The following is a 26931-nucleotide window of genomic DNA, read 5'->3' on the forward strand; positions in this document are numbered from 1 at the left end:
TTCATTTGGGTGAAGTTAAAGTAAATTCAGACGCTTTTGCAGAACTCTGGCCTATCACCCCAATTAATGCCGTACGGAAAGCCTGCCCGCAGAACCGGCTGCTTCACTGAAGCTCTGGTCTGCTTCTCTGTTTTACAAAAGCTTGTAGATTAAAAGACTTTATGGCCTCTTGGTTGTTACCCACATTTTTGAGAGAAGGAAGGAGCCTGCTCTCCAGTGCCTTTGAAACTGGGTATATATCTCAGTTTAATAATTATGTTGTTGGAGACAGGAACATTGTTCCCCGGATTTCTTGTAAAGTAATAAGAACTCTTTAAATCACATCACAAAAACATTAAAAGGATTGCTCATCATTTACAAAGCTTCTAGTACCTTTATGAGATGCTTTTGGTTTCCCCCTCAGTGCTTGGATCTCTTTGGAATTAAGTTTTCACAAATATATTATTTACACACATTTTATACGTAGCATACCGAGGCTTGCTGGCCTGTTCTTCCTCGTCCTGCCCTTTGCCCTGGCTGCTTTTGTTGCATTAAGGGGAGACAGTCTTGCTACCTCCCTCTCTCCTCTGCATGAGATCATCAAATTTTTTATTAAGTTAATTCACGCCAAAACCTAGAAAAAAAAAATATTTAGGCATAATCGCTTTGAAACAAGAACCAAGTATGTTAGTAATCAGAAATAAAAATAGTACAAAGCTTAAAACACTAGTGAAAAAAAGAATTATAATATTTGCTGGCCACCGAGTCTTTCTTGCAGAGACTAACTTATTTTCACTACAGAACAGCTGAATAAGGCAAATAAAATCAGCATAATTGTCAGAGTCATAGTTACTTTCCAATATGGGAACAATACTTAAGGGGATTTATACAAACATTACAGAAAGTTAATGATGAGAGAACGATGAAGGAATGAAATAGAGACGCCTGCATTAAATTAGTTCATTGCTCAGAAGTACCTTGGAGGACGTCCCCCAACCTGCAACCAGTGGCTTCCCAATGAGCTCAGAATGGCACAAGCCGGCCCCTCCAAGGGAGGGAGGATGGGGCTAATATGACAGTTCGCCACAATTACTCAGTCTCTAAATAACAAACCTACCAGCAGTGCTAGCAGCACCACTCTTTTTTCCAGCCAGCGAAGCTCTGTAAAAAATCGCTGGTGAGAGGAGAGGGCTGGCAGGTGGAGAGCAGCCGCAGAAACTGCCCGGGCAGTACTTTCTTTCGGGGGGATCAGTGAGAAGGCACAGGGTGAACAGATGTCTCTGGCTCCTGCAGGATTTTGCTGATTTCTCTGATCGGACTGTTCAGGACCAAATCTGCTCACAGACCTCGGCGCAAAGCAGCCTTCACCGCAGAGAGCCTCTGCCCGCTCCGCTCACGCTTCTTCCCTGGCCAAGGGGGGCAAAGCCCTGCCTGACAGGAGGGGCCAGGACCGCCAGCTCCTCTCTTTCCGCCGTCCCCTTTGCCTTGCTGGTGATGCTGTTGTCCTGCACGGCCGACACAGACCGTGTAAAGCTGTGGCTGAATCACGGGAGGTTGTTTCCCATGCGGTGCCTCAAAGGCCCAGAGACGAAGAGGCTGGAGCAGGCTCCAGGGCTGCGTTGCTGCTTTTTTTACTGAGGCTACTTTTGGTTTCCTTTCAGACTTTTAAATTTTACTTGGAGACAGTGCACAGTCTAATCTTGTTCTTTTGCTTCCACGGCCTTGCCGGACTGCGTTGTATTTCATATAAAAAACAAAAAAAGTTGCATTTTGTGATTCCCCAGACAAGCTGAGAGCACACTGCTGCTAGTATCAAGAGTTGAATAGATGGTGAAGTTCGTGTTGTAAATTATGCAGTTCTTTTAATCAAAACAGAGATTTGCATCAGGATGTGAGGGGAATAGGGAATTGTTTTAATATTCTGATATATTTAAAATTTGTAACAATCTGTAAAATGTTGTGCTTCAGGGAGTATAAATATCTTGGGGGGGATAATAAAAATGTTGGTGGTAAATGTGTTTGAAAATTATTAATTTGAATACAAGCTTGTGTATAATTATTGGAAGTTACCATGCGATTAATGTGATCTTGATGAGGAACTGGGGTAGGGGAAAGAAAAGGAAGATGCTTCTCCTTACCTGCATATATTAATAGAATATTTATGTATTCTTCTTAGTAGGTTACTTCTGTTTCCCTCCTGCTGCCCATAGGACAGCACTTCAGAGAACAACAAACAGCATTTGAATTCCCTTTATATGTTTTTTGCATAAGATTTGCAATAAATTAACTTACTTTTCTAATACCTGTAGCAGTTAGCTATTTTGATTGTACAGCTAAAGCACAGTCAAAGCAAGCATCACAGCTTCTTTTCTTTGAGAGGAGAGTGAGGGGAGAGTTTGTTTCCTTGTTAATAAATTAAAACCAGATTGTGATTGTTTTGTCATTTCAAATCCCTGACTCACTACTGGGAATGAAATAGTTTGATAGTACTGCTAATGCTATGGTTTATATTGACCAAAGGAAAAACAGATATTTTTGCAGCGGTTTTCTCCCTTGGATCATTGATAGCAAGAGGGCATGGGGTTTGGGTTTTTCTGGTTGTTTTTTGTTTTGTTTTGTTTTTTTCTTTCTTGTTTTTAACTGGTATTGATAGAATCTGCTCAGCACTGAAATCCATTTCTCCCACGTCACTGCTGTGGGTGTCAGGATGACCCCAATCAGAATTGGCCTGAATAAATCTGTGTCTATTACAGTCATGTCTCCAATTGCACTGCTGGCATCCTGTAAACAGACATCTATGTAGACCTCTTTCTGCTTTAGTATTTCTCATTGACAAGATTTATTCCTAGAGTTAAACACCCTTGCTTTAAGAAAATGGTCTTGGGTCATTGCATTCATCACGCCTACCAAAGAGAAGCACCAACGCCGAATCCTGCCGGACTACCTGGCTAGGCACATTTGATCTTTGGGGCACCGCAGTACAAGAGCCACCTCCAAGGTTGCACCGCAAGGTTACGAGGCACTGGGACGTGCTCACAACTTCTAGACAAAGGTCGGTCTGAGAGTAGGAGGAGTAGCCAGAGTTTTCTTATGAAACCTTACTGTGCCACAGCAGCCTGTGGTCGAAACTAATACCAGACTAGCAAGTTTACAGGAACAGCTGTAATATTTTAATTGAAATAGGGCTTGATGTCAAATTCTTAAGGAAAAAAAAAAAAGTTTGCAGCTTTCAATATTACCAATTTCTTGTATTTCTCTCTTTTCCTGATGAAGAATTCCATCACGGTGACACAGAACAGTCATGCTGTTTATTTCAAAAGCGGAGAGTGCATATTTGTAAGCAATGAGGATAAACGTTTAAGCGTCAGCAGTAAGGCCTCCACCACAAACTGACAGTTCAAAAAAAAGAGAAATAGTATTCATTTATGAGTAGGGCTTTCCCCCCTAGTTCTAGGATTTCTGGTGACAATGCAGTATGTGCTTATAAGGCAGTAAGAACCCCCTACTTAATGGCAGGATACACTTAAAGAAAAAGATAATTTAATATTAATACATTTCCTAATGAGCTGTATACCATTGGGAAATTGAGCCTAGAAATGTGAACAATTGATAAGAAACTGTTGTATTTTCTCTACCAAATGAGAAAAATGAAATATGTATGTAAAAGACCCAGAATTGGGACTGGTTTAAAAATAGGGTGATTTTTGTTAGAACGCATTTGCTTCCTCCCTCTGTTCTTTATTTTATTTTAGGATACGTTCCACAGTTTGCACCCTCACCTTCTGGAATTTGTACATCTCTTTAAACCAAATTGTTGTAGAGCATATTTAGTTCTTTGAGTATTAATAGCAAGCTATATTAATCATCTGAATTTCTACTATATAGTAAGTGGTTTAAAAGTATGCTAACTCAAATCAAATCCACTCATTTAAAAATACCATATTTCAAGAACCTCATTGTACAGTATTCTGATCAGTTTTTGTCATCTTAGTATGGTTTTGTTGGTTTGGGGTTTTTTTTGGTACTGTTTTCTGAGAGAAGAGAAACATCTGCAGCTAACCATTTGGGGAGAGCTGCAAAGCTGTCCATATGCAGCGCTTCCTCCAAAGCTCGTTTCAGGCTGTTTGGATCCTTCCAGGGTTTCCGGCGGGTTTTGGTTCAGTGTGCTGGCCAATAGTATGTGTGCATGGCAATGTGTGTCTTCTGGTTTAGCTTTGTCATAAGTTTATTTGTATTTGATTATTTCTATCAAGCTGACTTTGTCTGTATTGCTAAAAGCAATGCTGACTTCTGCTATTCTAAAGCAAATACCTCTTGTGAACAGATTCATGATGGACCTTAAAAATATATTGGCATGTGATCAACTAAAGGACGATCACCGCTGGCACACTGTGGGAGCATGAATGTTCTTCACGCGTACTCTGCATGGTTCCCATGCTGAGAGGAGGAGGGAGAGGCAGGCTGAGGTCCTCTCTGCCTCCTCTTGTCCCACGTGGCACCCAGGCTCGTGTCTTATGGCACGGCGATGGCTTCTGCTCAGGCCAAAGCTATGCTCGCTTTTTTTCTTAGATGGTATCCTGGGTATTTGCTTCTTTCAGACTGATTATGATTATCTGAAGGCAGGTATGCAGGCAGTTATGTGTAACTGTGTTTAAATTATTCTACTTGCTCAAACCAAAGGTCCACCTAGCTCTCTTTGCCATCACTCAATAACAGGTATTTGGGGAACAATAAAAACAGGGTGGGCAGGTAGGGATACTTTATCCAGAAAGTAATTTTCCAGTGACAAACAGTTTAGGGGCTTCTAGAATCAGAGGCAATATACTTTGATTTATTTTGACTCAGGATTTTTGCCTGAGATCTGTTCAAATCAGTTCTCTTTTTACCTGCTCTATGGCACTTCCGAGTTTACAGAAAACTCTTACGTGCCCCACCGACAGTAGTATTGTTGTCGAGGCTGAAGAATCCTGGTTTATGTAACATTTCAAAGTAAAACTTTAATTAAAATGCTGAAAAATTTCCAATATTCTTCAACAGAATTTAATCCAAACTTTCTCTCAAAATCCAAAATTGATTAGGAGAATGGAAGTAACTAATGGCTGAGATTGGGGATTTTTTTTTTTTCCTTTCCTGTATCAACTGTTTGCTGGATGTGAATAATGCTTTTCTTCATTTTTTCTAAAAGAATAAATACAAACACCACCCTACTCCCCCCAAAAAAGGGAAAGCTAGCTATCCATTCTAAGCAGATCTTCTTCAATTTCATTTCCCCTGCATATGGCCTAGATTTTTGGCTGCATCATTAGGAAACAATAGAGGATTAGGTTTCTTTTTGTGAGTGTACATGCATGTATGAGTGTGCATGTGTAATAATAATTTTTTTCAGCAGTTGCTATGGAAAACAGCATTGTGTGGTGAATCATACTTCGACTTTTGTTGAGTAATTGCATTCTGCTTACTTTACAGTGATTTTAATTACAAATCTTTGTTGCAAATAAAAATGTTACAAAGTGGGATGTATTCTTAAGTGGAGCCTGAATATATTTTAAAGGTGATGGGTTTTTTGTAGTTTATTGCGTGATGTGTGACATTTTTAGTGTCACTCTACAAAAGAAAAGATATAAAATTCTTTGTAGTAAAAGTGGCATGTAGGAAGAGATGGGAGGAGTAGTTTCCCTGTCCATAGGACATGTCTCAGTTTAAATGCATTCTGTTCTGCAGCAGGACTGCGTGTTTGGAGATGAGCTGACAGGCGTGTGCATTTGTCACAGAATAGCTAATCATCCAGTTAAGACATAACTGCAATTTTTTGCCATTTTACTATATTTAGAAGAGCCTGATAATCAACATTCACTGCAGTATGGACACCAAAGTTAAAAATTACATAGTGTTAAGTTTTGCAGCAAGTTAATCTTAAACAGGGTCTCCATATTCCAAATATTGTCTTTGCTGGGGATCTTATTTAAATATTACTTCTCCAGGCTTTCTTTTTCCTCCTTTTTTCTTTCCTCTTCCCACCTCAAAAAAAAAAAAAAAAAAAAAAAAAATCCATTCTTGTGAAAAGTGACAAATGTGTTCCGGCCAAATGTTTGGATTTGGCAAATCATTATTTTGATGTCTTTTCAGATCTGCTCCCTCTCTGATTTTTATTTTTTTTTTTTTAAAAAAAGAAGACAGCATCACCGTGCACTGCATGGAAGAACTGCTGATGAGCTGCTCTTAGATCATCAAGTGAAATATGAAAGAAGTTTCAATTAACATTTCTGAGCAGAAGCCAAAACAGTTTACATAAAAATAATCATGAGGAATGGACAGTTGTTATAGCAGACTAGTATTTTGCAAGTCAATTTGTGGTAAACAAACTTTTAAGGCTTCATCAATTATTTTTTTCATTCCCCATAAACTCCCTCTAATGATCATAACATCAAATCTGATTTATGTAAGCTTTATAAAAAAGATGAAATGAAGCAAAACCAGAATTTGACATAGCCATCTTCACAACTGTTTCTTCTCCTATATATAATTATTCTTTATTGAAGTTATTTCATGAAAACCTTCAAATTTGTAGTTGGAATAAGAGATCAGAACTGTTCAAAGAAGGTCATATTCATTTTGGCCTGCTAATTCTTTTTAACTCATCTATGATGTAACAAATACAATGAGTAGTTGCTGGTTATCCAAGTAGGGAATTCAAGTTGTCCTAACACTTGTGACAGAGAAGCTGTGGTAGTGAAAGATGAACATGCATGTGACTAAAACAACAAATCACTGGCAGTATTAAATGCGATTCAGCATCTGAACTGCAGAAAGCCTATGACTTAATTTTCTCTAGAGGATAAGCTGAATCCAAGTCTTGAAAGATGTTAGTCTTTGTCTTACCTGTCACTTAAGGCAATGACTGTTCTTCATCATCAGAAAGAAAAAAAAAAACAAACCCCAAAACCAAAAAACAAACCAACAAAACTCATAACCAAAGCAAACCACAAGAAAACATAAGGTTAGTTTTCATTTTAATCTTGATTTTGTCCTCACTTTTTAATCTTTTTATGTTTTCTTCAGTGTCCTGCTCCATTTTTTTAATCGTATGAAACAAAGAGAGAACAACAAAAACATGTTACCTCTGTTATTTACCATGTTTCTTTGGGATCTGCAGGCTTCCTGTCCTCCCCCTATCAAGTCTTTCCTTTACGAGTCCTAAGAATGATGCAAAATATCTAACGAATGGAAAATAAGCTGAGACTGGAACTCTGAGCCTTGTGCCTTCTAACTCCTTCATATGTTCTTCACGTTACTCTTGTTTCAGATAGCTCTTCCGTATCTGATTTGTTTTTCCCTTGTTAGCAGGAGTAAAAACTTCTGTGATAATTAGTGATGCTTGGTTTCAAGGCTTCAAATATGGTATGTCTCAGTGGTCTAATAGGAACTGGTTTCTTGTATTAGTATTTTGCATTATTATTCTAATTACCTGTTTCAGCACTCCTCTCCTATGAGGACAGGCTGAGAGAGTTGGGGTTGTTCAGCCTGGAGAAAAGGCGGCTCTGGGGAGAGCTAATTGCGGCCTTCCAGTACCTGAAGGGGCCTACAGGAAAGATGGTGAGGGACTGTTTATCAGGGAGTGTAGTGACAGGACATGGGGTAATGGGTTTAAGCTGAAGGAGGGTCGATTTAGATCAGACGTTAGAAAGAAATTCTTTACTGTGAGGGTGGTGAGGTACTGGAACAGGTTGCCCAGAGAGGTTGTGGATGCCCCCTCCCTGGCAGTGTTTAAGGCCAGGTTGGATGGGGCTTTGGGCAACGTGGTCTAGTGGAGGGTGTCCCTGCCCATGGCAGGGGGGTTGGAACTAGATTTAAGGACCCTTCCAACCCAAGCCATTCTATGATTCTATGAAGTAAAAATTAATTTAAATAAAATGAAAAGAATGAAGCATTATGGAAACAGATAACTGTGATGCACCAAATATACTTGGAAAACTTGTAAAGTTAAGCAGACACAATTACTTGCATGCAAGTTAATCCAATATTTCATTAGCTAGATTAACAGAACTTGTGTTAATTAATCTGTATATAGGAAGAAAGCAATATTATACAAAGTAAATTCCATTTTGCCTTTGTATATTCAGGATCTTTCTGTTTTCTTATATATATTTTTAAAGGCCTTTGTTTTATGTGGACTGTGTAGCCAATAGTTTTGTTTTATATTTCTAAATGATTCAACAGTAAGTGTTATATATTACTTAATAACCTGAAAATAGCTGATCTTACAATTTACTGATTTTTATGAGCATATGGTGGGGTCCTTGTTTTTAATCTCCAAATTAAATTTCTTCAACTGTAAGTAAATAAAAAAGGATTGCTGGTGAGTTTTATATCTTTTTAACAGCCCTGGTATGTATTGATCAAGATTGTTTCAGCTTTATGGTAGTATCAACAATACGTCTTGTGTTCCAGGTTATTGAATCTTTCTCAGAGATGTCTTGTGTGTCATAACATTTGTAAATGTAATTGGAATGGTGTAACCTTTCACTGCTTTAGGGTATTTTGAAGTTTTGTTATTCTACTAGTGCATTTAGAAAAAAGAAAATAGCTTGTTTAGCAACCCCTTTAGTTTTATTTATGCTTTTTATTCAACATTATCTAGGAGAATTTCAATTTTTGTTGTTAGTGACAAAACTAAAGAACACTGTTAGAGCAAATTCAGATGAGTGGGCCAAAGTGTGGAAAATAACAAGAAAGATGGTGAAGCAACATAGAAGAGGTGGAGTGTGGGTGTTTTGTTTCATTGTTTTGTTGGGTAGCTTCCCCCAACACACACCTCACCTGAATCATAGCACTTAAGTGGAGATGATGCTTTGAAGAAAGATGTCAATGGAATATGATCTTAATTTTGTCACTCACATCATTTCAGGAGTTCTTTGTGAGAAAAAAATGCTGAACTATCTGATATTGCAAATAATTGTTCCTATGAGCCAATAGCTGATAAAAAATTTTGTGATTTCCAAAGGTACATCCAGAAACTAGTTGAAAAGGCATTTTTCTTTGCTTCAGTTTAACTTCTGAATGCTTCTATATTATGTAGATGCCATTTGACAAGTAAAACAAAGTTATAGGTTAGGATTACAAGTCTGCTGTGCTTTTTCTGTAACAGAGCATCTGAAAGTTGGTTGGTTGGCTCTTTTCTTTGGGCAAATGCTTGTCTTCTATAGATAATATTCTTTGTTTTGTCCATTACATCTCAGAGGATTAAAAACAATGGGTTTTGCCATAAATTTGATTCTTGTATTGGTACAAATATGTGGGTTCATCTATATAAATAAAGAACCCTTCTCAAATGTTTTAAGTTTCTAATAATACTGCAGATAGATAAATAATTACTGGTTTCTAAAGTAGCCATGATGGGTTTTTTTCAGGGTCCACCCAGAGGTTATAGTCACATTCTGCTAAACCTCAACAAGCCTCTGTCTGTCGAACTTGTCCAAAGACAAGGTATTTAACCAAGGTGTCTCTCCTTCATAGTACCTTTTTTTGTTAAGGCTGCAAATTGTGTGCAGGGCCCATTCAACCTTGTGAAAAGATTTGAGAGGTTTGAAAAACAATTATGGATCAAAATAATTTTTGCTTGTTGTTGTGCTCTTTCCTCACACTTTGCCATAAAGCAGCTGGGGCACAATATAAGAAAAGTTAGGAGTTAGAGTAATTTTTGGTGCAAGTAGCCATATCCACTCTCAAGAGCATGGCCTTCCAGAACAGCATGAGGTTTCCAGCAGTAAAAAGGCCATTATATTCTACATGTCATAAGTACGTAAAGGACAATGTGTTTTCTTTCACATGCACACTCAGACCAGCCAGCGAAATCCATCTTTTTTTCTTTTTTAAATTGCAGAATATTCATTTGCAAGTATCACCTATAAGGTTATATTTTTAAGTGGCAAAAACCTATGAAACTCTTGAAGATATAGGACAAATCTGGTTTTGAGGACTGGTCCCATTACAGTATTTATGTATATTTATAGAGAATACAAAAATATGTGTAGATACTTATAAAACACAAAAAAAGAACACGATTTTACCACTAGTAAAAATAAAATAATGGGGGGGGGGGGGGTTGTTAATCATGTTTTTTCCTGGGTTTTTTGTCCTTAACCATGATTAGCACCATTCTTTCCCACCATCTCATCCATTCCTTCTCTGTTTTCCTTATACCTAAAAAAATTTTTTTTTTTTCACAGATAGAACTGCACAGGTTTGTTTTATATTCAGTGTTATATTCTCATGAAAATAATCTGGCTTTATTCCAATGTATAAAGTACCTTCTGTGGCTTCTCATAGTAGCTTCATGACTGTATGACCTATAGGAGATTGACCTCTGATTTTTCTGTTCCTTCTGCATATTTCACATTTTATTGTACACAGATGAGTAAGTGCAAGCTTGAATTACTGTAGGTTTTCTTCGTTCAACACTATATACATTTAAATGAACTGTTTAACTGTATAATACTTCAATTACACGAAAGAAAACAAGATCACATACATTTTTAACAAGCTTTTTATAGTTTTTCTAAAAATGCTCAATCATTTTTATTTAATAACTTGCTCTGAGGTTGTTCCAAAGTTTTATTAACTGAGATTAATCCTCTTTAAATATGTAGACCATCATGTCTCAATTTTTGCTCCAGTGTTTAAGTAAACGAATCAAAACTATCCCATGTAATCTTGTACCATGTATACAGCAAGGCAAAAGTCTGAGGCGCTAAATTCCATAGTTTAGTGGATAAAAAGGTAAGTATATTTACATATATAAATGTGTCTTGTGACATGGCTGGTGTTTCTTCACCATTGTAACGTGCAAGTCTCCTGTTACTCGCATGTGGCCGTCTTTTCCCTGTTTCCCGGGCAAAGACACCGGACGAGGGGGCGTACGGAGTTGGGCGGCTGCAGCCACGGAGGAGGCTGGAGAGTGCACAGAACAACCTCTGCGCTTGCACAGCCCATCGTCTATTCTATTCTCTTCAATTTGTCATTGGCATTTCCGTGTCCAGATAAGAGCGAGTTATTCCAAACTGTGTTATCAACAGGGCTTTTATTTTGGTGTTTCCAAGTTTATCTGATATCAGTAACTGTAGCTCTACTTCTCAGAGGCAAAGACATCAGTTAAAGCGTCATGCTGGCAGTACTGAAGTTATAATATTGCTTATAGTGCTTTTCTGAATGATACCACAAAACCTCACATAAATGGCATACAAATGACGTGGTTACTGTGGAAGACAAACAGTGATTTACTGCTGTGTGCGACGGTGCTTTCACTCATCATGGGGAGTAGCTGGGTGTCGTGGTGCTTTTCTGAAATGCCGTACTGCATTTGAAATGTTTCAGACTGTAATGCTAAGAGGAATAATAATATTGAGTCACAAAACTGAAGGTGGGGAAACCTAGAAACATAGATAAAATTGCGCACGGGAATTGTTGATATTATCTGGGAACTGAGACTTCTGTTTAAAATATGCCGTGTATCACTTCCTCCACAGATATTGCAGCTAATATGTATTTCTGAACAAGTGGTGTAATAAATAATGGTTGCAATTCCAGAGAACCTATTACACTTACCAAAGCTGTTCTTTTGAAAACATTATTTACAGAGTATAATTAACCTCCTGCCTTTTCATGTTCCTGCTGCATACGAGTAACTGGAACAAATAGCTCTGTTATAATTATCTTCCTGCACTCTCTCCCCTCTCACTTGTCTTAAAAATTTTATCACAACTTTCACTTTTTTATGTTTCCAATATCATTTTCAAAATTTTAATTTTATGTTGACTTTACCAGAGTCATGGAGAATCATTTTGTTTGGACATAGCTGTCAGGAACTTGAGAATACTATGACTGATGGACTTGTGCAGAGTTTTACCCTTTAATTATTACAGGCAGCATAGTTATCCATTTTTGAAATTGTTCCACATCAGAAATTGGTATTTTTTCCTTCTTCTCCACTACTCTTCTGAGCAAGACGTTCTACAATTTCACAGCTCTGATATTTGAAAGGTGTTTTTTTTCTTCCACAATTCATTTTCTCTTCCATAATTTGAATTCATATTTTCTTCTGACAATTCTGATTTGAGTTTATCCTGAAGGAAAGTTGAAAAGATCCCATATTTTTGAAATATCAAATTTTTCACAAAATCAAATTCTTTTCTGGAAGAGTAACTAGATCGTTAGTAGCCTCAAACTATTTTTGATTTTGTTTTTAAGGTCAGGCTTCCCATCATTCATCATAGGTTACAATTCCTAGTGCAACACACAGTTACAGCCCCCCAAAAAGAGCATATGTCTTGTCTCTGCAACGGTCTCTGTCTTAAATATTTTGCTTGAACATGAATGTCCTCTGCAAAGTCTTTTGTGGGGCAAAGATGGCAATTTAGTGCTGCTATTTTGACTGAGATTGCTGGGCATCTTCAGATTTGCCTTCCCAGCTCTGGTTTCTAGGAGAGATTTAGAGACTGAAAAAAACACATCTGTGGGAGGGGAGAAAGGGGAATAAGAAATAAGTTTTAGAGCTTAAAAAAGAAAATGGGAAAGCTATAAAAGGACAGAAGAACGAAAGGCAAGGGAGTTATGATGACAGCAAAAAGGACAACAGTCATACCCTCTCCCCATCACAAAAAATCCAGCAAAAACTGAGTAAAGAGGTGAAGTATATGTCTTGTACCATTTCTTCACAATTGACAAGTACTTGTTAACAAAGATACTCTTCCTGCATCTCTTGTAACTCTTCATCACTGTGGAGGGGGGAAATCCTGGTAGCGATGTGCAGGACAGCTGTGGCCAGGACCCCGGATTTGGCTGACACTGGTGGGTCTGACCTCTGTTGTCCTAGTGCCACTCGCTGGTTCGTTGCCTGACCCTAAGCAGCATCGGGGCAAAGTGCAGGGTGGGCTACACCCTCTGATAACTGCTGGTCTGTAAGGAGAGTGAAGGAGAGGCACGGGCAAAGAACCACTGAAGCTCTGGAGGACAAGGAGCACTCAGATGTGAAGGTGGTTTTAGACTGTGGTCTCCCCAGCTGCAAGGCAGTGGGTTTATACCAGATTTTGGAGGCAAGGCTTTTAAGGACTTTACAGGGACGAAAAATATATCCTGATTAATAGTGCTTAATCATTTTGTATTCTGGAGGATGCTCAGGAGCAGCAGATTAAGTAGCTGCTGAGCAGAAGTGTGTCTGACATGTTGTACCCCTTGGATTCTTACTTTTATCTCCTCATAACGTCAGAGACAATAACTGGAAAACATTTCCTTTTTTTCTGTCTTTTCCCTCAAATTACTTTGGATGGTGGACACTTGATACCTATTTTGGAATTTGACCAGTACGAGGTCTTTATAGTATATAAAGTAAATGTTCTTATGAGAAGAAAAAATTCAATTTCTTCTCTTTTTTTCTGATTGCTATTTTTATGGGAGTGGGGATAGCATATTTGTAGACATGTCTTGTCTGTATCACATGTTTTGACCAGAATGAATAACTAAATATTTTTGTTCCCTTTATTCTGATAATAGTAAATTTTTATCATCTGGGTAATTTTCACTCCATAGTAAATTGATTCACTCTGTAGTAAAAATATATATTTTTGAAGCTTCATTAAAGACCTTGTATTTTTGCTTTTCACAGTAATGAAGCAAGAAGTAGGCTTTAAGCCTCAGTCAATGGGAAGAATTTTACATATAATAAAGTTATACAATCTCTTGGGTTTTGTTTAGTTGGGATTTTTGGGGGGTGGGGTTGAGAGGTGCTTTAAATGAAAATATAAGCAGGTATCACTTCAAATCTTCATTTCGGGAGATTTTCTTAAAGAGAATGTCTTGCTAGGATGAATTTGAGCCCAACAAGTGATGGAGAGAGCAATTATAGCTGAAGCTGTATGTACAGAATAAAACATTTTGTGAATACTTCTTGGCATTGCTCTGTAAAGCGTGCTTAGCACAGTGAGAAACATGGCCAATAGTCAAATTCTTCAAATACAGCAAGTTGTCCTGACTGTTAATAAAAAAAAGAAAAAAAAAATATTATCTGACAAGCTGCTGAAGTTGAACTAGCTTCAGAAATACCATATAAGAGGCTTTATAAGGCTGAAGAAGTTGTATTCACATGCTTCAAGTGACTTAACATGTGGTAGTTTCACAGCGGGCTGTTAGTCCCATGTGGGGACACTGTGTCCAGAAGGTTTAGTGTTCTTGGACACCCAGTCTCCTTGAAGTATGGCAGCATCGTCCCCCTATGTCAATAACAGCTGATTTCCTCTTCTCTCGATTCAGGAACAGCTGATTTGTCACTCTTCCTGCTGCCAGCTAAGAGGGACATTTTCTCTGGCAAGAGGAAGATCTTATCGCTTTCTTTTTTAAATTTTATTTTAATTTATTTTTTTAAGTGAGCCCCTTTATCCTTAATAGTTACCAAAGAATTTCCTAGCAGTATGAGAAAGTGTGAATAAAATTTGGAAACTTTAATTGCATGTAAAACTTAGTGAAAAATTACTAACTGGCTAGAAATTGGAAGCTTTTTTGTTTTCCAGGGCCAAAGAGAGTAGTTTACAACAGAATAATTTATATTTTACATGGCATTATTAAAAGTGCTTAAATCAAGAGAATGTGCTGAAGCTGTGGCCTGTTATACAAGCTATTGATTAAGCTGGAATATGAGTCAGAAAAGAACCTAGTTAATTTCTCATCTTAAATTTGCTGTTGAGTGTAATAATTAAATCCCTGAAATTTGGATACAATCCTTTTCATAACTGTGTGGTCTGCTACCTTTCGATTTTCTTCAGAATTACGTGTTAACCAGGATGATACATACTGAATATCCATCCATGTGCTGATTTGTAATGCAAACCTACAGCACCCTATATCCTAGTATAACTCTTTGCATGTGTGTAAGTACAGAAGTGGTTCCTTTGAAGCAGCAGGGGTAGTGGTGGTGATGAGATTTAGCATCTAAGATGTTAGCTAAAATTCTCAGCTGTTTTTCATTGATGATACTACTCTTGTCCCAAGTTAAAGTGTTGGATGTGGTGTGTCTTCATGTTACAAAAATAAGTTCCTAGTTCTTATGGATGTGTATGTAATTGGTTGACTACAGTCAGATCACTCAAAGAAGAAAAGCGTTCATTTGTATTTATTTGCACAATATTTATCTTTTGTGCAAATAATAAACTGGAAGACATTTGACTTCTGATTTTTCAGCTAAAGTATTACAGCTCATGTGACTGAGATGTTGATGTTATTAAATTAGGCATTTTTGGGTTTGGATGGTATAATTTTTTTTCCAGCTTACTTTACATCTTTTGAGATGCAAATGGTAAAACAGAGCTAGTGATGTAATTTTCTAAACCAGCTAAGACTCTCAGAGGTTTCTTTAAATTGAACTCAACAACTCATGTTATCTTGAGAAGTGCCAAGAATCCTTCAGACTTTGCAGGAAGCTCTTTAGTTTGTAGGACCTGACTCCCCGAGCAAAGAAATGCATATCCTCTTCCAGGCAGTGCCCAGTGTTGCTTCCCTTGAACTGCATGGCAGTGTCTTTGTTCAGGGATTAATTTTCCCCTCTGGTGATTTCATAATGCTGGATTAAATCCAATTTTCAGTCCTTGTCATGGTCAGAATATTCCAAAATTTTCTTGGGATAACATCAAAAACCTGAACATTTAAGCAAAGTAATGGGTTTTTCCCTGGCTGATTGAGTATCAGTCACCTGCAGAAATTTGAAGGAGGCTGCGGATTGTGTGGCCTCGGATTTCCCTGGCTGTCAGCTGTTAGAGAGGTCAGGAATGTAGACTACTGTCATACTTAAAAAACTGTCTGTCCTCTGCTCCTCTGAGGAAACTCCACAAAGAGGATGGGAGGAGACACTGCTGGCTTCAGAGCCTCGTGACGAGTAGTGATAGGCCCCACGCATGCACGTGATGGGCCATCTTGTCCAGACCGCGCTTTTGCCAAGAAAGATTGTCTAGGTGATCTTTGAGGTCCCTTCCAACCTGATATTCTATGACTCTACGATTCATCTGTCTGTCTGTTAATGTTCCCTGGTATATAAACAGTATTCACATGTGAGAAGCAAGAGAGAAAATACGTACCACACGCATGTGGACATGCTGGGCTCTGCCGTTCCCAGGTGTTTGCAGATGCCACCTGTTGCCTCAGGATGGGCAGGTTTAGGGGGAGCAGCGTTACAGGGCAGGGAGGATGGCATACATCTTGGGGTTCATTTGTGGGAATATGACATTAAATTTTGTTGCGTTTGCCTTAATTGTCGAGAAATTTTGAGACTCTTTGAGGTGGAAATCCATTCACAATTTTTTCTTAACACTAGACCTGAGAGCTGTGAAAAAATTAATAGTGGATGTGAAGCCAGACTAAATTATACTGTTTTGAAGGACAGCTGGTTAGGAAATTAAACTCTTCAATCAGTCTATGGTAATAAAGTGTTTAACCCAGATGAGTCTTTTGTTGTATATATTAGGAACTATCATGTTTTATTCACTTGGTAAATATACTTTCTTTTTCAGTAGCTCTGAATACATTGAAGTGAGCAGATTCTTGCCTTGTATCTTAATTTTATTATGTCTTATAGTGTCCTTCTGTATTATTTCACAAAAGTCAAGAAGGTGTGTACCAGGCTGTATCTTTTTCTGTTTAACATGTTTGCAAATCTGGACATCATGCTGAAAAATATATTTAAGGTTCAAACTAACTCCAGTACCATTGAGGTATTTTTCACTTGGTGTGGAAGAAGATTGGGTTTTCTGAACTAGATTTTTCCTTTTCTAAAACACCAGCAAGATACTCCAGCTCTATCAAGATATGAAAATAAGACATCAGCTTTTCTGAAGATGCTAAATATGCCAGTTGCTAAGCATTTTGGAAAATCTTTTTTAGGTACCTGAGTGGAAGCTAAGCAATTAGAAAAATCATCTACAAAGAATTTCTTAATGGCCCTTTCTGAAGCTAGCATGTAGAGAAGATAGCTCAGTACTCATTTATTCACTCACTGGAGAGCTATAGCAGGACCAAGTGAATGTGTACAAATCTAGTCTGTAATCACTAGTCTTATGTAGCAAGTTACAACAACTTACCAAGGGTCAACCATACTTACGGTAAAAAGCAGGGGCTTTAAAAGGTACAGAATACAGGTAGGTGCTTCATTTTCCATGGAGCATGCAGTTTGCTTTCCTTTACTTTTGAGCCAATTCTTGAGATTTTTCAGTAAAAGAGCCAAGACTTCTTAAAAAAATAAATAGATTAGGAAATACACAAGACCTTTGTCATTCTACACAATGTGCTGGACCCATAATACTTGCTGATGCAAGTTAGGTACCACTCAACAGCTGTCTGCTATGCAGACAGAACAAAATGCCAGCCCTGGAATCAAGCTGTTACAGCCCAACATAATGTGTTCTTATTGCTTTAGCACATAATATTCTTTGAAGAGAAAGTTAATAAGCAATGCACTGAGGGGATATATTTGACACTTCTACAACGGATGTTAGTCAACTTAGCTCCTATTCTAATGCTTGGTGGGGGTGGGGATGTGCAAGTTTTAAAAACAGCTCAACTGTTACATGTTAGAGTGAATTATTGTAGCATACAGAAAGACCTCAGTATTCAAACACAGTTCTATAAGCTCAGGCACTTAAATGCTGTGTCTAAACACATAAATGTATTGTATAATTTTTATAGGTTCTAAAAACTATTTTAGGCAGTCAGAATAGTGTGCTGTTGAGACCAACAGAAATACTGAGATTTCTAGAAAGGTGTTGAAGTGTTGTTTATTTACCTGCACTCTACTTACTGTCCGGATGTTTCTTTCATGTTATTCTTTTTTTTTTTTTTTAAGACTAATTATACTCTCTTAAAAATCTATTTTCAGCTCTTTTTAATGTCTGCCTCTCTCCCCTGTTAATTATCTTCTATTTAAATTTCTTTTAATGTCAGTCTCCCAACAAACACACACACACACACACACACACACACATTCTCTTATGCTGTTGTCCAATCTGCCTCCAATTTTTTTCCATCTCTCTGTAATGTTCTTTCTCCTCCAAGTGTGCTTCCTCACTCTGCTCATATGGGGTTTAGCTTCAGTAGTTGGGATTCACGCTTGCTACTCCAGGTTAGGTATCTTGTCATTGCTCCTCTTGACTTTCATGTCAAACCTACACATAGCACTTTATCTCTCCCATCACATGTTCCTTCTCTTTTCTTTTATAAAAGCTTTTCCATGTGTGTTTTCTAGAGGATTTTCTCTTCCATCTTTCCTGATGGCCATTGTATGTTATTCACTGAAGTTTGGGGATTTTTTTAGTATTATTGTGTTGGATTAACACTTAGATTGCGGCTTTACATTAGAAAGTGTATCATTCATTGTGTATTCTCAAGCAACAAAAAAGTATGTTTATATGGCCAGCATCTCAAAGTATTACATATAATTGTCTTCATCTTCAGGCAGAATTAAAGAAGCAAGTAGTCTTTTCAAAGAAATGATGGACAAACGGCCACAACTGAATAGCTTTGCGCAGAGATCATAGTTAGACCTTTTACTTATACCGCAGTAGTACCTCAAAGGCCTAGTTGTAGTACCTCAAAGGCCTAGTTATAGTCCAGAAACGCACTGTGTGCTGTGGAAACTGAGAGCAAAGTTGATTCACGTGCTCTAGCTCTCATACGGCTGAGGAATGATACCCTTCCTTGAGGAGGCACCTCTCATAAATGTGTCAGTGCAGCAGGATTTTAAGCGGGCAGCTATAACAGAAGTCAGTTGTAATGAGGTATTATTCCAGTATTTCTTGGATAAACCCAGTAGAGTAATAAAAATTAAGGATTTTTTCCCCTGAGTGTCTGGTGTTCCTTATAGTCCCCATAATCATATCCCATCAGACTTGCACTTTACTATGGTGTTTATATCCTAGGGAATTCATCCTATCTCCTTTGCTTCCCCAAGACACCTTGAATGTAATTGTCTTCATGTACAAATGCCTTAAAATAACAAACATGGTATCGTAAAACTGTAACTGTTTATGAAGCAAACCTGGGATAGCAAAAGGTGCTGATTTATAAATAAAAAACTCCTTTAATTATCTGGCTGCTTTTTTACAGCTGGTATTTGCTTGATGCATTTTCTGTCTACAGTACAGTGAGTGATTAACTGTTGTGACAAGAGAATAATTATTAATTATATTGCAATTTGTGAGCTGTTATGTGTGTATCTAATAAATTTGTTTGTGCTATGAAGGCTGTTGGGCCAGAGGAGGTTAGTTACCTTTCTAAACAATTACAAAATATCTACAGTGCACTGCATGCTCCAATATGTGCATTTACAGTGAGCTATCTGGTACATAAGCTTAATTTAACCAGACAATAAATCCCCAGTCTAGAATCTTTTCACCATTATTTTCACTATGAGGATTATAGTTAAAAATAAAACCATTCTAGAGAAACAGAATTCTGTGGTCTCGTGAAGGTAGTTTGCATGCCCATCTGAAACATATGAAAAATGTCTGGTCTTCTTCATTTAATAAATGTTACCATTATTGTAGATTTGTACTTTCTCACTTTTTTGAGCAGTATCTGTATAGGAGTAAATGCCTGAAAACTGAACTCCATACTCTCATCTAGTAGGTAGTTTATTCCTCTCTTCCTTCCTTCCTTTCTTCCACTTCCAACTTCCAAGATGCTGTGGTTGTGTGACGATGGCAATACTGCCGTTTATGCTCTTCTTTCAGACATAAGTGAGCCTCACCCAAAGAAATTTTCTGTCCTATTTTTCAGATTTCATCCTAATTTTATTTTTATATATCTCTTCTTCTCTTAGCCCACAAAATAACTTTCCATACAACAAGCAATATAGCTCCACCTACTTGAAAGGAAGAAATAGAAAGAAAATTTAATGATGGAAGGTATAAACAATCCCGTTGCATGCTACCATAGTTCACTGGCTCTCTTAACGCTTGTGCTTCTGAGCCCAAGCCTTTTGCTTCCAAAGGACAATGGTGTTCAGGCATGAGGTGTATCTCCTTTTGTACATGCCTTAAAGATAGCTCAGAGGAAAAAAAACCAACAAACCGTATTCAAACTTTTGTTGTCTTTGTTGGCCCACATGTCACAGGTTGCCTCTGTCTCTTGAAGAAGTGGGAAAATTACATTGTACCAGCTCTGAGCGCTGCATGTTGTCATAGAAATATCCAATAGTGCTGACACTGGCAGAGCACAGCCAGTTAGTTGAAGCTATCTCATTTCCTCAGTCTATTACTCAATGCCCCAGGTTCATTGGTTGTTTTTTGTGGGTGGTTTTTTCTTTCTTTTCTTTTTTTTTCTTTTTTTTTTAAATCTTTTCCCCTCCTTTGCCAATCAGACTTTCAAGGAAACCAGGAGTTCTAGTATTTGAATGTAATTTTCAGGCGTGTCTCTGCTGCTTGAGCTCATGCTAAAATGCAGACTGCAGGTATAGCTGGGCATAGTTTATTTCAGAATTTTGGGAGGAATTTCCATTTCTGCTTTTTTCTTTTTAAATCACTAAACGATCCCTCAGTAGCCTTTTTTAAAGTCCTTGTATGTTCCTTGGCCTTTTTTTTTTTTTTATATCCCCACCCCCCCCAATTCTGGCAGCAGATATGTTCTTTACAATAGATAAAGCTATCCTTCATCTCCACTACCCAATAGGTGGTCTTTTTGTAACTGCTCTTATTATTTAGTCATTCTCTTTTTTAATAGTGTTTCTCTCCATACTCTATTCCATGTACATTCATGACTTGTTAAACAGAGCGTGTCCCATCTAGAAAAGGCTGTGCCTTTCACAGAAATAGCTTCTTTTCTTTTTGTTTCTGCACTGCCTACTTCTGATCCAGCATTATGGCTGTCTTCTACTCAGACCAGTGGGACCTCTTGTTCAAATAATGGCATTTATATGGATACAAAATTTTACCCCAAAAAATTTGTTTTGTAGATCTGTAGAACTCCCAAGTGGGACAGCTTTCTTCTGAGAAAAAAATCTTTCCAATGATTTTGAGATGGATTTGCAAGAACATTTATGATGTGATATTCACCACCAAAAAAAAAAAAAAAAAAGGCCAATTCAGGTTTTGATTGAGTACAGTGTTTCAACAGGTATTTCTAACATGTTCTCTTTTGTGTAAGGAAACCACCACTCCCCATAAAGCTTCTGCAAGTTCAGGAGAGCTGGTTGGGATCACACATTTTTTCTGTAGGAGAAAGCATGGTAAAAATTTCATTTCAGTAAAAATATATTTAACTAAAATCAATGCTTTGGCGATTTTTGCCAAAGAACAAATTTTTCGCTGTAAGAATTGTTTATATAATTTTTTGGCAAACTTTTCATTCTAAAGGATCTTCCAGGCACCACAAGTGAATGACATCTCTTACTGTGCTCTCTGTGGTTTTCATGCCCATTAATGTGTTTTTGGCAAGAAAATCATATGTATTATTTGGAGTGAAGATGACGGAGTGCGGTGTTTATAGGCCTAAGAGCATTATGCTTGTGTTACCAGCACTGTGCAGTGAGATTTGGGCCTCCTTTGGAATTCTGCACTATGTATGCTGTGCAGGCTTTGCTCCAATTAATCTGGGCAGGCACCATGTATCTGATGGCAAACTGCATTTAACAGTGATGTAATCTGACTGCTAGGTCTATTAGGATATTCCCACTGAATAAAATGTGTATGACGGAGGGGAGTTTGAACTTGTATGGGAAATCCAAGCCTGCTCTCCTCCATTTTCAGTGACTGATGTGTGTAAGCAAGACTTGACTGGAGCTCAAGGTGGCTGTAGGGTCAAAACAGGCTCCACAGCCAAAAAGCCAGAAACGTGGCCCTGTGCCGCAGATCCTGGTTATACGCCTTGTTGGAATATCTGCTAAGATCCTTTCTCCTCTGGAAAACATTTCCATAGGTACAGCAACAGAGATGGTAGCAAGATGCTGACTCTGAGCCTGCTTAAAAGCTCTGGTTCAAGTGAACTAGCCACGAATGCCATATTTAGGAAGCCAGAGGTTACCAGGTATCGTGGTGGCTGTATCACTCGCCTCTGTGCAGTAGCTATGGGATCCAGTTTGCCTTGCCCTCTCTATCCCAGTGAGTCATCTGGTAGTGCTGTGTTTTCTCTTGTGACTCGTGGCTTTTCAGTTTTCTTGGCTGTCATCAGCAAATATCTTTCCTTTGCTACCTGAAAGTAGAAGTTTATAAAGTATTTTATAGCTACAAAAAGGGCAAATAGGTAATTTATTTTGCTTTCAATCTATTTTAATTGCTCTGTTCCCTGGGACTGACAGAACAGTTCTATTTTCTTACAGATTCTCTGACTCTGATTTTATTTTTTTTTAATATGTTGGGTTATTTGGTCTTCAACCTGCCTTCAAAGTTTGCTTCTATTGGTTTTACTCTTGGAAAAAAAAAAAAAAAAGACCAATTTAAGATGAATATTTATTCTCCATCTTTTCTTGGATTTTGCTTCTTCCATCATACTGCTGTTCCCTTTTGCTCTGTCTACTCCGTGTGACTTAATTATATTGTTCTAAAGGAGAGTTCAAAAGGAGTTGAGGAATTTTAGCCTTCATATGTTCAAAACTTTGCATCTGGTGTAGATAAAATTTTTATAAAGATCTTTTTTAAAAAAAAAATAAATCACTCTCTAAAGTTTGCAAGCTTCCCAATACTGTAGTAATTATTCCAAAACGTACAGCTTAATTATATTCCAGTTCGTATAGCTTAGTGAATGAACTGTAGCTCCTGTGTGAACTGATATAGAGGAGTGATTTATGCTTTTCTCAAGAACAGCTCCTTTGTAATCCAGAACGAGCAGATACAAGAAACATATGTCTAAGGTGTTAGGAAACTGCATTTCTAAAGCTAGTCCTGTTGTAGTATTTGACCAGTTAATGCATGAGTCTCTAACTAACTCCCCCTCTCCTCCCCTTTTCGCTTAGTTGCCTACTTTGAGATTTAAATGTGTGTAGAAACAGTGACATAACCTCCTGCAGCAAGGTATGTATTTCAACAGATACTCTTTCAATCTTCTTGAACTTATCTACAACCAGCTTTAACCCACCTACCTCACTCTGTTTAGCAGTAATTCCATCATATTTGTCTTAAAACTACATCAGTTTCTCTTTATATTTTTAAGCATTGAAGCTATTTTACATCTGTTGAGCTCTCTTATTTTAGCATAGTTATCAAGTGATCTCTGAAGTCATTGGGTGTTAATTCATCATGTAAGATCATCAGAAAACACTTCTTAGTGCTCAGGAAGTTTCTGTACCTGGTGTATTTAAGATACAACTTGCCAGACAATAAGGAAAGGATAGTCTGTATTTCAAAACCTGGATATTCCAAAATTTTCTGTGTGAGTCTCTTTGAGCCCTCTCATTTGCTTCTACACAAACACCCATTGGAGTGAGACCTCGTTATTGTTCTGAACCAACTACTTCCAGATGAAGTTGTCTGTGTAGCGTGTTTCTTTCCTTCAGTTGTCAGCATTAGATATGAATTGCTTTACCTCTTGGTTTTCTTAAAAGCCATCAGATGTACTTGCATCTTCCCTGACCTAGACCACACTCACGTGAAGAAGAGATCTATTTTATTCTATGAGAAAGGAAGTTTTTAGTAATACTTGAAATAAGCTGATTGCTTAGTGCTATGAAGAGACTCCATTGGGTACAGAAAAACTAGGTGTCTCCCTGTTCATGAGCAGTGTGTTGGAAGCATTTTGATCTTCTAGAGCAAAGGACTGAGGCAGCAACATTTGCTGTATACAAAGCTGCAATTTGATCCTTGATACAGTTCTTGCCGCTATTGTTATCAACAAGACTTATTGCTTAATCTGGATGATTTTGACTGAAGAGTTCCTCAGGCTGGAAATTAAGAGGAGCCTATCTGCCAATTTCATTTCTTACCACTTCTGCTTGTTGTATGAAATCTGGTTTTGTAGGATGGGAGGAGACAGGACCTACAAAAATGTAAAATTACATACTCGTAATTGTGTTTGTCATAGTCTTGTTTTCTCCCATCCTATCTTCCTCCCTCTTTCCCCTTTATACTTTATATCAACTTTCTCCATAATAGTGTATTTCCTAATTCTACAAAATTTTTCGTATGTTTTTAATGACTACAAGGGGGAGAAGGGGTGGAAGTTTACTGTATGTAATACCCCTGTGATTGACAGTCTTGTTGCCTCCTGCTTCCTAGTAGGTAGATAACGCTTGCTATATGGGATCTTGTTTTGTAGGGTGGAAGAAGAGGGAGGACTACAACAAACACAAATAGTGGTATGTAATTTTCCCTTTCTCCTTTGTCTCTCCCTACTTACCAGTCTTAACACAGAATGTGCTCCATCATATGATGATGCTTTGTACTGCTACTTGCTGTTTTTTGTAAAAACACGTCTTCCCAGTTTTTGTTAGTTAATTGGCTGGAGCATTTTAAGAAAGAATGCAAATGAGATATTTTGTAAAAGGCATAGGTAGTGGGTCAGATTGTGCTCACTCTTGGCCACAATGAAACTGAACTTAAACTGAGCAGGATCTGTATCCCATTGCAACATCTGAATTCCTCTAGTCATCCATTATCTTTTAAAATATTTAACAGGCTACATTATGTGGGATTTTGGAGGAAACAGCTGTGATGGGGAAAGGGTAGTCATCCTTCTACTTGAAATAAAATCAACTACATGCATAGAGCGTGCTATCCTTTTGAAAAGCTAATACTGTAGACCTGATAAAGAACTGCCTGATTTTCTGGGTCAAGTTTCATCAAAATATTGCAAACTTAAATTCTAGTTGCGGAATCTTAATTAGTTGAATGCCACAGGGAGATGGTACCCAGCCTTGTGTAACATAGATTGTCTGGACGTTAGAGGGATTTTTCTTATAAAACGAAGGGGAAGATTGCTGCTAGACAGAGGAGTTGTATTATTTCTAAGGGTAGAACAGCACTTTAAGAAGCACTGTGTTGTGTAGTGTTTGGACGTTTCACTCAAAAGCACAGATGTTATTCAAAGATGTTGTCATTTGGTTTGGGGTTTGGGGTTTTTTCCTGTCATAAGGCTCGCACTTCTGCCTTCTTGTTAAAACGGTACAAATTGGCAGTGTTTATCAGGCAGACATATAAAGCATCATAGCTGCAGCACAAAGATTATGGAAAAAATGCTTTATTGAATTCAGTTATCAAGAGGAATAGAAAAAGCAAATGATATGTCAAAAACTTGTTTCAAGAAAGATACTATCTTCATTAGACCAATTTTTCTTAGTGTTGTTCTGGGTTATTGGTTCACTATTGACTGAGAAGGAACATGTCTGCCCAGTGAATCATTCTTAGTTTCTATGACACCCCTAAGATCTGCATAATACAGTTACAGAAAAATAAAAACAAATCAAAACAAAAAAACCCCCTCATATTTTCAAGTTCTGAATAGCTATGATAATTACGAAACAAAAGTTGCATTTATATTTGCCATGATGGTCGGAAAGCTTTTCCGTTTCAGTTGAAAACAAGAACAAAACTCAGTAAATCCTCAACAGAGTACTGAATCTGCGCTCCTCTTGGTAAGAGCACATTAGGAGTCAGATTCCGTACAGCACGGATTGTGTGTCAAGAAAGTGAATGGTAGAAGCAACTTTATCTATTTGATACTCAGTAAAATAGAATTTTTTTTAATTTTTCTTTTCCTGTGTAGACAAGAACCCATTATAATGGATTACTTTAATCCTCAGCATGCTGTTGTGGTTTATGGACTGACATGATGCCTGTGGTCAGGGTAATTCTTCTCTTTCTACTGTGAAACTAGAAATGAAGGGATTCTGGATGATCTGTCTGTGCTTGGTCTGTTCAAAAGGAAGTTCAGCCTTTCGGTGGAGATTCTCCCCAGACTAGGGTAAAATCTAAATTCACGTTGTCAACATGGAGCAAAACTACTCCGTCATGCTGGAAAATGAGTCCCCAAAGTGTATTTTATTTAGATTATAACTGCATGATGTGGAAAAACACGAAGTAAGATGATAGAGAACTAATTAAGATGTAGAGGCTTTGTACTGTTGGCATCTGGAAAAAAAATTAATTGCTTTTATTCTGAGGTTCATAACATTATCATTAATTTTCATGATAACTTTGTTGCATAGGCATGACACATATTGAATAGAGCTGTCTGATAGAAAGTGCATGGGCTACTAAGATGTCAAGAAAAATGGTACTTTTAAAGTTTGAAAAGGATGCATAATTACAGTGGATTAAGTTTTACTTGAGCTGGGTGCAGAGGGGGTTGCTTTTCTTTTTCTTTTTTTTTTCTTTTTTTTCCTCTTTTTTCCTTAATGTGATCATGATTTTTCTGCATAACCATCACAAAACCTATGGATATAATAGCTGCCTTCTCCCCAGGCAGCATAGAAGGTTGTCCCTTTCAATTTCAAGAGGTGTTCTTGGCCTACAGTGGAATGGTCACCTCCTCCAGGTTATACTGGTACATATTATCTTTATCTCGGTACTGTGGATGAAAGATATTTTAATGGGAATGGGTGTGGAATAGGAGTGGAGAGGACTAGTAGAACCTGGGGACTCCTGGAGGGCCCTTGGTATCTCTGTGGCACCTAGAAATCCTGGTTAGCAGCAAAGACCTCAGTATCTGTGCTGGCTGAATTGGGACTGTAAAATACATGTTGCAGCGGGTCAGTCTCCTATTTGCTGTGTTGCCTGCAAACAAAGTTTGCAACAACCCCCCTAATGTGATGAAGTAGATAGGGCAATTTGCTAAGAATACAACAAACCATTTTAAGCAAAGCTTTCCTATGGACATAAGTGGGTATTTAGTAGCAGGTGTGTGGGTGTATATTCTGCCATTTGCTAGATTTTTGTAATTTTTCTGTTATAAATAATGAAAGGCAACACTTAAGAATACTGAAGGGTAGATTTTGAG

The 26931-nt window shown here is 37.8% G+C and overlaps 1 protein-coding gene across 5 annotated transcripts in view; it reads left to right on the top strand.

Annotated features, from left to right (window-relative positions):
- FGF14 (fibroblast growth factor 14) overlaps positions 1–26931 on the top strand; it is a 423436-nt gene that overhangs the window by 214779 nt on the left and 181726 nt on the right. The window contains exon 2 of one of the 5 annotated variants that reach the window (XM_075740717.1): positions 24253–24292. The exons of the other annotated variants lie outside the window; for them this stretch is intronic. The gene's annotated coding sequence lies outside the window, so the exon portion shown is untranslated. The remainder of the gene's footprint in view (positions 1–24252; positions 24293–26931) is intronic. 5 annotated transcript variants of the gene reach the window in all.

The sequence above is a fragment of the Balearica regulorum genome, chromosome 1 (assembly GCF_011004875.1).
Source record: "Balearica regulorum gibbericeps isolate bBalReg1 chromosome 1, bBalReg1.pri, whole genome shotgun sequence".
Taxonomy (NCBI): Eukaryota; Metazoa; Chordata; class Aves; order Gruiformes; family Gruidae; genus Balearica; species Balearica regulorum.